We start from the raw sequence: 12,519 nt of genomic DNA, 5'->3' as shown, positions 1-12,519 counted from the left end.
TTAACATCTGTGCCAGCAGCTCATCTAGATTCTGGTCTATTGTGAACTGTCAGGCCATGACTTAGTTCATCATTCCAGCATTACCGGTCACATTAATTTCCACCATGCCCCATGTTTTTCTCCCTCAGCTAGTCTTCCTAATCCACTTTTTCTAAGCAATGTTACTGTTTGGCATTAATCTCATATACTACCACACACACACATTCACACATTAATAAACCACCCCATTTGAATTTGGGATCTTGTGCTTTTATTTTGAAAGTGAATTTCTAAATCTTCCACGAGGCTACTTCTAGTTTTTCCTGGCTTTATTTAAACAGCTGTGAGATAATTAGGATTCAGTTTGAGGCGCCTTTTATTTAATCTCTTTTGGCCTTTAATCGTGATTCATCAAAGATATGAAAAAATGTCCCAAAGACGGTAATTAAAGGATGTGCATGCTGTTAAGCTAGTATCATTATGTAATGTCATGCTGGAAATTAGATGGCACATGACTTAATGATAACTGCTGACTAATTGTATTTCTAATAATTACTATTCCTGTCTCTGCAGTTTGGCAATCGAGTTCTGTTCCCTGCATATGTCTCACATAAAAGGCTGATTGCCATAGCCAAGGTTAAATTTAACATAATCAAAATTCCATTTAAAATAAATGAGATACAAGGAAAGAAAGGGGATGTCATTTAAAAGTGTGAGGGAAGGTCTTCAACAAGAAGCGACTGAATTGTATTTTCTCAGTTTGAAACTCAGTGCATCATGGTAGCTTAATGTCAAGTAGGATCCTTCAACTGGAGGAAACAAGTTCAAACCCCCAATATGGCAATTATTCACCCTCGTGAAATGTCCTCGAGCTAGGCTGAATCCTTGTTAGTTCTAGCAGTGCTGACCTGAAGACAACCCTGCACCAATGCACTCAGGCCTCTATTAGGAGGGTGCATGATGGATAGAACACATTCTAGGAGGAATTATACACTAAAAACATTATTCTTAGCATTGTTTGGAAACACAGTTAGCCGCCTGCAAATCATCAAGGTGAATTGTCAATTGAAATCTTGAATCATTATGCAGCTGCACGCTCGTTGCACAGTGCCCACCCAAACGCAGGCATCCACATGCAAGCAGAAGGCAACTTAACTATTCTGTGTCTACTTTGATAGGCAGTCTCCTTAACCTTAATGCACTGTCACTAATGATTCACTGCTCTGCTTTATTGTACCACAGCCTCATGACTTGACTGCAAATAAATGCATAATGAGCACATTGGCACAAGCACCCAGATACACAAATTAGGCTCATCCAGTTGATCTACTGCTGGCATTGTTGATTTCCATTTCACATAGTTTTTCTCTGTAATGTTTAATGGTTATATCTTTATTTTACAAAGACGGGATTTGAAAACAGCCACTACATGATGAAGCTGTTTGCACCGTTAGGGTAAAGGAAGACCAGAAAAGTCTTCGGAATGAATTGCACCTAATTAAACAAGCATATCAGCAAAGGCTTTGAAGAGAAGAAAGTGCGCATGTCTTTGAAATGCAAAGATTGTGTACCCCCTCTTTACACTTTCATTTTCAATGCATTTGCAAGAAAACCTGACAGACATCACAACATTTATCTAATCATAGAAGATAACCTGCACAAGACAACACGCAACCAAGGGCTAAGGTCGGATCCGAACCCATGGACTATAGCCTCTGTACATGGGGTGCGTGACACAACCACTAGGCTATTGGCACTCCTACTAGTTTAATTTTTTAATACAAAGGGATCATTTTTTTATTCGATTACATTCATCACTGGTCCTGATAACAAAAACAATAAATATATAGGGCTCTATTTTGACACTTGAGAGAGCATTGTCTAGCCCGGCTCACACTGTGCGATTTTTCCCCGATTGTATAAAAGTCGGGGTGGCATGTCAGCTCACACTGTGCGACTGAATCGTTTAGGACGCCCGACCAGAACTTGAGATTTATGTGCTCACACTGTAAAACCCGATTGTCGGACACGGCATTGTTTATTGTTGATAAAATTTCATTTGAAAACTCCAGCGGAAGGCGGTTGGTGAAAGAGAAGGAAGTGAAAGTAGTTGTAGGACATAGGAAAGTAGATACAATTGTAGATATATGGATACAAGTTTCAGAGAAGTGCTGCACTGCACTTTCTGCCGAACCCTTCCATGATGTAATCGTCAAGATTTTAAATTCTAAATATCAAACATGTTTGAAATAAATCGGGGCGTCCCCGACAATCGCCGGGCAGATCGGGGACGTTAAGATTGGATCTTTGTACCGCTCACACTGCAAGATAATCTGAGCAGATAATCGGTTCCGAGCAGCCTTTGCGTCGGGAGAGACCCTGCGATTGTCGGGAAGGAAGAATTGGAGCTCAAATCGGCCCGATTATCCTGCAGTGTGAGCCAGGCTTAAAACAGTGGTTCTCAACAGGTCGGGCCTCAGGACCCATCAACCAGTGTCTGAAATACAGGGGGTCTTGGGCGGTCTGAGACCCCTTGATTGACACTTGAAACAGCCTTAACAGCAAAATTTTGAGGGGTCTCTGGAAAAATAACATTTCACCTGCAATTGTCACTAAAAATGTATTTCAGATATTCAAGATATCCAGTATTAATTAGTAATATTACAAAACATTTGTTCAAATATGAATACAGAAAAATAATGCAGTGCTTTCCCTTATATTGCTATTTGATGTACCGATAATTCTTCCTCCTTACATGCGTGGCGCTGTGGGTTAGCAAACCATGACCTAACGTGACCCAGCCGGACAATCTTGTCTGGCATCCTGGCTTACGTTACTCTCGATTAAAAAGTACAGACTTGGTGAGCGTCAAGTCAGGGAAATATGTCAAAGAGAAAGCAAAATGCTTTACTTTCTAACTTTGGATTCAGTTCTAAAAAGCTGAATCGGAATGACACCAAAAAAAATAGCGAAAATGCAAGCATATGCAAATGCATGCGGAGTCTGGGGCTTGACTCTCGCCCAGTCACACCCCACAACCTGCACAGGTGGATGCAGAGAGCCCCTCTCAGGGAGACGGAAACGGAGGAGGTGTAGCGGTGGCTGCTACTTGCTTAAGTGACTTGCCGGCTGGATGGACAATTAAGCAGGTAGGAGAATGGCTTGACGTCAAGGATGGAAAGTTAGGATGCCTCGTATGTAGTGAAAGCGAAAAGCTTGCTGCTCTCAGAAAAGGGACCATGTATACACCTCGCAGAGGAGTGGATCAATAGTAAAGTGCGGGCCCTGATGCTGTAGGAACAAAGTGGTTTGGAGTCTGTCTGAATGCATGTTGGTAGTTAAGCAACGCACAATCTGGGCACTTAGTGAGGTACAGGGCACAGGGAAGTTGGATTAAGTTGCATGATAAATACACCTTAAACAGATGTGTTTTGGGTGTAACATTAATCAAACAAATCAGAGTGTAAGCTCTTACTCCCTTTAAGAGACTGGGGGGCCTGCAGGCTGGTGTGTCGGTTTTAATTCTGGAGATGGAGATAGACGGAAACTTCAGTTTTCCTTTCACTGTGCTGTTTAAGAACGAACACACCAAGGACACGAAAAATATATTGATGATGGAATGCAGTTATAGTTCGCTGAAGCTGTCCTACAACATCAGAAACAATCAGAAAGTTCAGAAAAAAAATTCCACAAGGCACTGAAGCACAACTTAATCAATTATTCAGATTTCCATGTAGACAGGATTTAAACTACCATTCTATGTGCGAAACATGGGCGCTAACTGTTGGTGCATTGCATGAAAAATCAACTGAGTCAAGTAGAAAATAGGACAGGCACCTTGGTTACACGCCAAGACGCTTTCTGTGCAAGATAGGGGCCATATTGTTTTTTTTTTTCCTTTTTGTTGGGGGCTCAGCAGAATTCACTTCTGCTGTGTTCGGCCGAAAGCTTCAAAAGTTTCTGCTTTGCTTCTAGTCCCTGTCACACTTGTCACATGGTTACAACATTATGATAATTGTAGCATCTGTATTTTGTATCTCACAGCGTGTCTGCTGGCGAAAAGACACTTCAGTCATTCAACTTTATATTAACACAAGGTTAAAAACATCCATTTTCTCATCACAGGCCGCTGTGCACATTCTACCTGAAGTCTTTTGCCACCTTCACACTATTTCCCAGAGAAGATGCAGCTCATTTTACTTTGTTAGAGCTTATAATTATAGGAAAACACATTGCCCAGTGCAGACGTGGGCTGGATGAATAAATTTGTTGGCGGCCATTGTTATGCCCGCTTTATTTGTTGTGGCAATTTGAACCCAGTTGACTGCAGACTTCTCGCTCTGTTGAAGTTAATGACCTGAGGATAGATTGATATTTTCAAATACCTATCAGTACAATTCAAACATGTCATGTTGTATCATAGAGGAGTTATGTGAATGTTTTTCTGTTGTTTGGTCAAGTGTTGTTTTAATTGTTATCAACATAATTCATTGCTAATGTATTTTGTATTCACACTGTCAGCTCTGCTTAACGAGCTCTCCCATTAGTCAAGTTACCACCATGGTGTTACAAACCATCGAGGCATTCATTAATCTCTTTGTCTTATCTGCTTTGTGTATGCACCTGTGTGCTCGACTTGATGTCTGATGTAGTCTTAAATTAAAGCAAGTCATTTGTCATACACACTACATATTCCTCTGACCTTGTAGAATAATAAAAGTAAAAATCCATACCCAAACTGTTACTGTACAGTACATATAGCAAAGCCTTCCATGTTTTTATATGATGATGATGTTGTGATTAGACTAAAGAATTCATACACTACAGGAAGTAATTCAGCCAAAAAGCAGTGATTGGTCACAGAAACAAAAGCTCAAAATTATCAGGCAAAAGGCCTGGAGATAAACAAAGGATATGCAGTGCCATAGCCATCCAGTGTTTTCATTTTAAACAAGCCAAGCCTTCTGAAGCAATGGCAGTTTTACATCACCAAGCTGTACGTGCCAGGATTTAAACCCCGGGAACTTTTGTACCACCTGTGCACCCAAGAGACAGTATTAAAAGGAGATTTAACTGTGAAAACTTAATAATAACTTTAGATTATGCAGAGTGTTCCAAAGATTAGATAAAGGCTCTAACTGTTAATGCGCTAACACCCTTTTGAGGAATGAGGGGAAACATTGTTGACAGATCTTACAAATTTGGAGGAGAATTAATGTAGCAGTTGTAACGGCTGTTCTTCAAACAAAAGGAAAACAACCCAGACGCTTTGTGTTGGTCGAAGGGTCTGTAAAGCATCTTTTTTCAGTTGAGTTTTTGTCTTATTTGTAAAACACTATATTTATTAAACACAATTCATTACTTTTTTTAGAACATATTCAGTACGGGATAATTCACAATGACTACAGTGTTTTTTCAGATTTATTTTTTAACTTTTTGTGCCTTTATTGTAGAGATAGGACAGTGGATAGAGTTATAAATCAGGAAGAGAGAATGTGGGGAATGACATGCGGGAAAGGAGCCACAGGTCAGATTTGAACCTGGGAGTAATATAGTGTCCATACATGGGGTGCGCGCACTAACCACTGTGCCACCAGCGCCCCGAGCACAGTGTTTTTGACAGTGTTAATGGGCTAGTAGGTGTATTTTGTGTAAACAACTCTATGTAAAATGTACAGGACTACTTCATGCTAAATTGATAAGATTGGTCGTCATGTAATTTAAAACAAAATCCTACAATATGTAATGATGATAACCCAATCACCCTTCACTGATTCTAGAAAAAAATCAGTGGAAGGGCTTGGATTTTAGTATAGAGGCGTTCAGGTTTGCGTCTGTAGTCAGAGTAGTATTGACAAATCAAGTTTCAGCAAGCTTTGGTGTATGATGTTATGACATCCTATTTCATCAGTGACAATCTGATGACAATTTATTCATCTCCATAAACAGACCTGCATACAATCCATTTTGGTAAAAAAAAATTCTAACGAGCGCATGTCTGTTGATGCTGTGAAGCCAATTAGTGATTCCATTTCCCGACTTCTTAGAATGCATCAGAAATTATCAAACTGATCACACTTAACAAACAAGCAATACAAAAGTTGATTGCGTTCACATTTATGAATCATGATTTTGTTATTTCTGCTAACCTAATCACAATCAGTTTCTTCTTGGGTTCTTACCCCTGAATTAAGCCAGAGTTCACACAAGGTAAGGCAAGTAGAGAGACACGAGAGGCTGAGCCACAACCACTGAGGCTATGGACCTGAAGGTCGAAGTATGATCCTGAGCTCTCCTGCAGCCACATGTCAAAGTGTCCTTAGGCAAGACACTGAACCCCAATTTGCTTGTGAGTGGCACACCCAGCAGTGTGTGGAAGTGTATGAATGGGATAAATAAATACTGATGGGCATTTTATATATCAGCCTCTGCCATCAGTGTTGGAATGTGGTGTGAATTGGTGAATGTGACATGAAGTGTACAAGCAGCTTTGAGAAGCCTAGATGACAAAAATAGCCCTATACAATTCCAAGTCCATTTACCAGTTAACTTGAAAAATGTCACTGAAAAATCCGGACAAATGATCACTTATGGTTAATTAAGGACAAAATGTAATAACAAAAGCTGGAGAAACTTGAGTACAGCTGTTCAAAAGTGCAGATAACATTTACTGACTACTATCATAAATAAAGTAGGAGGAGGATCTGAAACAGATGTGTTCTCGGCAGGAATCAAACTACATGATTACAAGCAGGTGTGCTGCTCCAATGGAAGTCAATGGGAGAGAGAAAAGAGAAAAGTAAATCAAAACACACCAGGCATACAACATTCAGACAAAATGGAACTTAAAAATGAAAATAACAGCCACTCACATGGGTCGCACATGTGGCGGGATCGGGACAGGAGTGAAGCCTCTGTGTAACTTACTATTTACAGCGAAAACAAGAAACAAATGAATGGGTGCCATTTTGGATAATTTAATAAACCTTACGGCATTTACTTTGAAGATACGGAGGGGCAAATTTTGATACCCTTTTGATTTGAACACATGGTCGCATTTCAAGTTGCCAGTTGGACTGTAGACAATGCTGCACATAGAGAAAGGAGTCTTGGCTGGAAGTGATTGATGGTTGACCACTGCTGTCTACGCCATTATTCAAGAGAAGTTGCCCACCATTCCCAGAGTCATGTAAAAATCATCAGAAGATGGTTGATGGATGCTGAGATTATTTAAAACCTTCATGAATTGGCAGAAACAGCTGCAACTGGCTGACAGCTCTTCGTCCTCTCTGGTCTCACAGAAAGGCTCCACAATTGACAAGAAACCTCACACAGATCTGGCAAAAACAGCGCCACGAGACTTCAAGTAAATGAAAATAAAATCCTTTTGTTTGTTTGTTTTTCTATTTATTTGTGTGAACGGTAGACAGGTTTTATTAGAAGGCTTCTCCAACACTCACTGATCCTCAGAGACCAACACATATCGTCTAAACTCTTTTTCAACCTTTCCCTCACCAAAGAGAGTGCAGATTTCCAACTACGTTCCACTTCTCTATTAACTTTCACTCTAAGGCATTAGAAAAACAATGCATTATTCCTAAACAAAGACAGTCTTCTTCTTTTTTGTCTCCTGTTTTCAACAAGAGAAGCACAGGGCATTGGCGAAGCAAAATTCTGTCATGCTGGGTGAATAGAAATCAATAGAAACACCCTAGAGAGGTCGGTGGTCAGAGGGTCAAAAGAAATTCAGTTTGGATAAATTCAAATCCATCACCTGTCACCTTGAGGAAGTTTGAATTCGGAAGAATTGATTTTGTCCTCCATTCTGAAACCATTTTTATGGGAAACCTTCTTAATCAATAACAACAAAATATAAGAGATTATTGTAACGTGATGAAAGACCAGACTGTAAATCAGTAACTGTTGACCAAGCACTTTTGTTGCGCGTGTTGAATTTGTTATGTCTTTGAGACTTCTTTTTTATCCTAGTTGTAAAAAATGCTGCTTGTCAGACACAGAAGCTAAAATGATACAGGGTAAGAGAGGAAGTGCCACTTCAGTATTTGGAGTACTGAACTACTCTCACCAAAAGGGCCTCCTTTTTAAAAGCCACTCTAGACCTGCGTTCCACCCTTAGAGATTGTTTAACATCAGTTAGCGTGATGGGAGTGTGTGTTTGTGTGCACCCTTGAAAAAAATAAGATCCAAGGTAAATTGAACTTGCTGTAGCTGCTGTACATCCATTACCATAATATTAATGCATTGTCCTTATTGTTAACATCTCCATCTAAGAGCTACAGTTTGCATATTTATGTCTCCATCTGTGCCTTTTGTCCTCTGAAAATACCAGGGTATCCACTTAGGCCTTACATAAAGGTAATATTTAAATTCTCCTCCTGAGGGATCAATCACGTTGATGTTAGATTTTACAAGGGTCAGATCTGTCATGAATGTTCATCATCCTAAAAACAAAGACAATTTCAGTGATAAATGTTTCAGGACATGCCAAATCAAAGTCATTATCAGAGTTTGAAGCCCTTTGTCTTTTTAAATTGAGATAGATGGGGTAGATTTTTCTCAAAGTTCACATAGAAAGTCCAGAATATAATTTAGTTAATTAAAACATACTCTGATATGGGGGGTCCAGAGGGAAACAGGTTTGAACTGTCTTCCTGCAGGACAATTACCATTGTGTTCACAACAGTCCAACATGCAGCTTCTTTGCAGCTATGTAGCTCTCTCTAGTACCATTTGTTTGAGCTATGTGGGGTTCAAGATCCTGCTAGCTACTGGTATGGTAGTTGAGCTGACAGCCTATTGATAACTGTGAAGTATGGACCCACAACCTGCGACCATTTCGCCTAGGGTTACACTACTCACCCCTGCTTGTCATTTCTTGTCTTTAATTGAGGGGATCTTTTCAATCAAACCAGCACTCCACTAGGTTCGTTAAAGAATACAGTATACCACTGTATTCTTTAAGTGCATGGTTATGACCAATGAGAAAGAAAAGCTGTTTAAAAGCAGGGCTGCCGGCCTGGTCAGCATGACATTCTTGGGCAGTGAAGCTGGTGTTTGCGATAAGCAATGAATTGGGGGCAAATTTTCAATGACGTCAGGTCTAGTGTGAGATGGTGGCGGCTACACTTGGGGTCATGATGGCGTATGTCTCAGCATATTATACTGGTATGTCGCACCAGTATATACTGTAGGATGCGGCCAACTTTTAGGCTTGAAAAAAAAAATATTAAAAGTGCATCTTATACAACAAATGAGCTATGGAGCTCACATATATTACAGCAATGCTAAAACATCATTCTATTAAGATTATTAATATCTGTAAAACATGAAACCGTAGCCAAGGAATAGTTAGCTTAGCCTAAAGATAGGAAGCAGTGGTAGCTGACACTTAAAGCCTACTTATTGACGTTGTTCATCTTTATAAAACAAACAACAGCAATTGTTTGCCTAAGTTACTTTGTACAGTCAAGAAAGAGTAAATAACACAATCTTGCCAAAAAGCCTGGCTTGTTATTCACAGACTTACAAGTTTATGTACAGAGTTTAAAAAAAGGATGTGTTTTGAATTCATATTTAGATCATTGGTAGAGGGATTTTGTTACCCTTTGAAAAGCCAAGCTAGCTAATGTTTGAGTGCAATTCTTAATGCTAATTATGCTAACCATCACCTAGATACAACCTCATTTTAACAGATATTAGTAGCTAACAAAAATCTTGGAAATTAAGTTAATGAGCATATTTCCCAAATTGCAAAACTTTTTATTGTTATTAACACATAAACACTAAGAAGAAATTAAAGACAACAAATGAGTAAATACTGATATGGAGGGATTGTCTGAGATGTGTTTCACAGAGAGACATGTGTCCACACACAACACTTTCCCCTCCTTGCCCTCAAAGACAGGCCCTCATACTGTCATTGTTGGAGCAGTCGAAGCAGTGAAAAGATGGGAGCAGCCACACACCTGCTCCCATCTTGTTACAGTGACTGCTCTAATAGAAAACGTGCTCTGAGTAAAGAACGTGTTTGTCTCATTGGTCGGACCTCAGCGTGAGCAATCAGTGAGAGTCGTCAATGATTTAGATCAACAGCGCTCTCAACGCTCCTTTACACAATCCGCAGGTGTGCTAGCGCTATCGTTCATCAGTAAAATATTATTAATTAAACTCCACTTTCCCACTGTGTTACTGCAAAGAAGGGCCCTTCACTTCAACAGCCTCCCTAACAATATGTAACATCTTTAATTAAACATACTCACTGCCTGGAAAACCATTGTGCTGAGAAGAGTCATTTATTAGCTGTAATTAAAATGATTTTTCTTTTAATGATAGGCCTTTTAGTTTGACTCTTTTTAGACTCCAAAGAAAACTGGGCACCAATGGGTAATGTGCTTCTGTTATGCTTCTATGAGTCAGGAAACATACAGAAAGAACTTCACATCATCAAATCAAGGTCAGACTTAAATTGGGGATATCTGGGTCCCTCAGGAGAGGTGAAGTCCAGACACAAGTATTAAGCCTTTGTTTGCATAGTCTCCCTCATGGCGTGCACAGAGAGAAAGTTAAGTGATTTTTCATCTTGCATGGCAGTCAAATTTGAAATGTCTGACAATGTGTGTTTTTTTTAATCAAGGTCCTGTGAATACGTTTTATTTGATGTTGATTTAGGCATCCTCTGTGGACAAGGTCAGAGGTCAGATGATGCAGGCAGCAACCACAGCTATGTCGGAGGAAGTGGAGAGAAGCAGCCAGTGGATATGGATGAAGAGGTAGGACTCCTGCTGGGTCCCAAGGTAGCAGTCCAGGTTGACGCAGAGGGGGGTGTTTGTGGGATGCCAGAATTCACTGTTGAGCCCTCCTGAGACGTCGTGGGCTTATCAACGAAACTTTGAGATAGGAAAGTGCCCACTTGAAAACCCCTCTATGTCTACATTACCCAGCTAGGTACACTCTTAGGTGCTTTCAAATAAAGGATTTTTTTTTACATCTTGTCCTATGTTTTTTAAATCTGTGTACTAAGTGGTGCCACTCATCTCATTGCTTTTATCCTATACATATTAGTGTTGTAAGTAGTATGTAGTGTTTCCTGACAAAATATCTCACCCGGCTTTCTTCTAACAGTCTAACTGTGAGTCTTTGCCTTTGGAAAATGATACACTGACTGTTTCTGGGATGTACTGTTAGTTTTCTATTACTGACACATACCCCACAGCAGCTATGTCAGGCATTAAAAATAACTTAATTGAAATAATCAATCTTCATGCTAATGGTCTTGTTTGATTTTGTTGGTTATATAGAGGCAACAGTCTGAATTTCAGTCTGTTCAGTAAGGAGCTAAAAGCTCATCACAGGAGCTTTAAACAACAAACAGTCAATTTCACAGACTGCTGCTAGGACACAATGTTCGTTCTGATATTTATTCTATATAAATACAACTGATTGATTTATTGACTGTGTTCAGCCAAGCATTTGACTCAAGTCTTTTTAACATTCTAGTTATCTCCCTTTTCCTCACTCACTCATATTTTTGAGAAATTATTTTTGGTTATTATTTGGCGCTGTAAAAAGGGGATGCGATGCCGAAAGGGGATGATAGCTCTGTTGACAAATGCGACCCCTGCAGTGCTGTGTGCACAGGATTAGCATCAGAGTAGAGGAGGAGGAACTGCAGGAGCAGGAGCCAAGAACACTTAATACAATTCATTGAACTTTCCATTACGATAAGTGTCTGTTTCGCACTGACAGTAGAATCTGTTCTGCTGTGGACTGTGAGGAAACCTGAGGTATCATTATGCCGTTATCTGTAAGTGTGTGTTTTTGTTACCTGAGGGGTGGGACTGCAATACCGAGTCTCCACCAGCCGACACCTACTGCAAAGACTCAGGTTCCAAAATGACGCCATGTCATAGCCAGACATTTCAGCGTGTCATTTCTACAATGGGAGAGGTGGAGAAGTGTCATCAATCAGCCACTTATTCACTTAGTGGTCTTTTATCAAGTTCTACTCTTGTATGAATTGCAGGGGAAAGAACCCCAACAAGACTAAAGATCTGTCTTCTTTCAGTCTATTTTTCAGGCAAGATTGCCCACTTACTGATCAGTATTGTCACAATATAATTTCCATGTGGCACAGAAGAACTTAAATAAGTCGATTTGATATTTTTGTATGATGACTCTGAACAACTTCCTAGATCTCATCCACATGGTATCGTGAATCATGAATTTCATTATCGTAGCTGGGGAGCTGCGTGGGACTTTACAATTCTTCATATCGTTTTGTTTTTACTGCAACAGGCAGAAACAGGGGACAACACTTTCATTGGAAGCGCTGAACTTTTGTTGTTGTGGGTGGGAATTCAGAGGTCTGGAACCATGGCCTGAAAACCCAAACTGTTATATCCACCTAAATGGTTGTGGTTTAAGGAACAGTTACGTTTGGCCTATCTCCAGATTGCATAATGTGTACACAATGAAATATGTTCACATTTTATTGGAGGCGGAAAGCACAATAGATTCGGA

This window comes from Labrus mixtus, chromosome 17 (genome assembly GCF_963584025.1).
Source record: "Labrus mixtus chromosome 17, fLabMix1.1, whole genome shotgun sequence".
In the NCBI taxonomy this organism is placed as follows: Eukaryota; Metazoa; Chordata; class Actinopteri; order Labriformes; family Labridae; genus Labrus; species Labrus mixtus.
This window is presented reverse-complemented; position numbering follows the sequence as displayed.